This window comes from Aythya ferina (genome assembly GCF_964211825.1).
Source record: "Aythya ferina genome assembly, chromosome: 16".
NCBI lineage: Eukaryota > Metazoa > Chordata > Aves > Anseriformes > Anatidae > Aythya > Aythya ferina.
Window position 1 is genome coordinate 5,555,931 of NC_140315.1, and position 2,549 is coordinate 5,558,479.

Here is a 2,549-nt window from a genome sequence, read left to right on the forward strand (position 1 = left end):
TTTTCAGACTGATAATACTGAAGTTTATTTTATGCTGACTCAAGACCATACTTAACAATTTGTGTCCTCAATTGTAAGCATCAGGAAGGCATCTACAAACCATGGGATACTATTTCCTTATAGAAGTTTTATAGTTGCTGCCTTTCACTCCACTGTCTGATGTCTCTGTTCTTCTTTAGGTGAAACTTCTTCCAGCACTTCTTCATTATTTATTTTTTTTTTGTTTGTTTGTTTCTTTTCCTTATCCTTCCAGATATAGGGCACCAGTCCTTTGCAAAAATACTTGAATGGGTGCTAGGTTAGTTGAATTCTATGTTACTTTCTCTGATTCATACCTTTACTCTTCTTTTGCATTGCGAGTCTTCATATCTCTCCATCACTGACATGACCTATATTAAAATAGCATCAGAGAAACCTTTTATTCTCACATATAAAGGCAGTAGGACAGAGTGTTGCTATCCCCATCTTAGCCTGAACCGGAGAACATATGTGATTTGCCCAGAGTAGAGAAATGAACTCGCATCTATTTTAGCACCTAACTCATGGCCTGTCTGTCCTCTCTGAAGATTATCTCTGCTGAGATAAAAAAGATATTGAACCTGGTCATTGTACATAAAATCCACATTATATTATTTTATATTACTCCACTAATCTGCTGTGAGATTCCAGACTGCAGTGCTGAGAATGAATTAAAGGATTAGTCATTAAAATAACTTCAAATACAGTCAGCCAAGCAGTAAAATACAAAACTTAAACTGTGTGTCGCTCAGTTTAGCTGAGTACTGCTGTAGCTCAAAACACAGTCTGGGCTAATTAGGAGAGTAATTACTCACTGTCCACGCGGTGGCACCCTTGGCAGGTACGTGAGCCCGCTGCTGATTGTTGGCAGCCCTTGCAGGAGGGCGATTTCACTTGGCTGGGTTTTAGGAAGGATCTGGAGAACATGCAGAGGTCCCTCTGAAGGGAATGGCGTTTTGTCTGCATGCTAAGCTTCTTTATCACATCAGAGCTGCTACAGCTGCATCAGGCTTTGGAGGTCTTCAACAGCTGGATTTTCTCTCCCCATGAACTCTCAGTTTAAAAAATACTTAAATCTTCAATTTAATTAATACTTAAATGTGTAAGTCACGAAGAAAAGGATAAATCCTACTTTACTCTTCCTCTATTTATTAATCTCTGCTCTCCAAGTTATTTGAATTTTCATCCATGTTTTTGAACCCAGTTTCTCCTTCTTACACGTTTTTTTAAGGCATAATATTTGTTGGCCATAGGACTATGTTTTGTCTCTCTTTTTGCATATCCTTTATTTGGCTCAACATAAATCAGCAAAACCACAATATTCATGTCTGTTTTGCACCACACAAGGTTATCTGTTTTCAAAAACTTCAGAAACATTTATCTTTCCCTTGTTTCTTCCTATTTGCTGTTTTTAGGCAGTACCATTCTCTCGGAAGAGATTATCTCTTTGTTTTATTGATGTCGGTGACATTTACTATTGTCTTTAATGAGGCCATGGCTTTACCAAAGCAGTAGGGCAACAGCATGCCGAGAAGCAGAGGTGAAATAAGGAAAAAAACAAATGAGAATTCAGGAGAACACTGTTCTGAGCACAGCTTATATTATTAGTAGCAGAGAATGTGGTCTATCTGAAATGAATGTCTGGTTTGTCTAGTTTCTAGTGGGTAGTTCCTTTGAGGTGAATAACAAAACTTTCTCAAGCAGCAGTAACAGCAAAATGATAGTAATGGGAAACTGTAGAAGGAAGTAACGTTTTGGAACTGGACCACCTAAATATCATTTGTTCCAGATGTTCAATATAATCCATTCTCTAAATGTTGTGACATTTATCATGAAGGTTGACTTTAATGAATGGTGTTTTTGTTCTATTGGTCAAGACTTTAAAATTGTAAAGATATGTATTTTTTTTATAATTTCAATTGCTGAGTGCCAATTTTGAGAGGCCCTGAGAAGACTTGTTTTTCAGAAGTTCATGCTCAACAGCTTCTGAAATTGCAGTCCAAGTCTCCCTGTTTTTTTCAGGATATGAAGGCTTCCCATTTGCAGATCAAGGATGGAACATTAACGCCTGAGAAGTCACCCTTGACTCTTACAAATGTTTTTTTCCAAAACGTATTCATAGACTGGAGCTATATAAAATGATTGATTTGTTTTTGTGGCTGCCTGTACTGTATTTATTGGAAGTATAGGTAGTGCCACAGAATTGATCAAAGTATTTCATACAAAGTTAAAAACATAAGGGCATGGAAAGCTAGCAGGTGTAGCTGAATCTTACATGGTTTGCAGATGTACTGCTCAGGCAAAAGGGCAAAACCACAAACTATAAATACAGCAAATCTTCCCAGTACTTTGTCTTTGTTAAAAAGAGTTCCAAATTCTTCATGTTGTGCTGTAGGCTGTTGTTTTTTAACTTCTTTTTTAGATTTTTTTTTTTTTAATTTATTTTTCCAGATCTGAATTCTTCCTTCATGAAAGCACAAGGCTTGGCTCTTAGTTCCTTGTATCTTTCTAAGCCCACACCCTGAGTACAA

At 37.0% G+C, this 2,549-nt stretch overlaps 1 long non-coding RNA gene across 1 annotated transcript; it reads right to left on the minus strand.

Annotated features, from left to right (window-relative positions):
• Positions 1 to 968, minus strand: LOC311445697. The gene is made up of 2 exons (XR_014698587.1): positions 834 to 968; positions 1 to 389 (listed from the first exon to the last, which is right to left on the minus strand). It is a non-coding gene; the product is annotated as an uncharacterized lncRNA (long non-coding RNA).
• Positions 969 to 2,549: the final 1,581 nt, after the last annotated feature.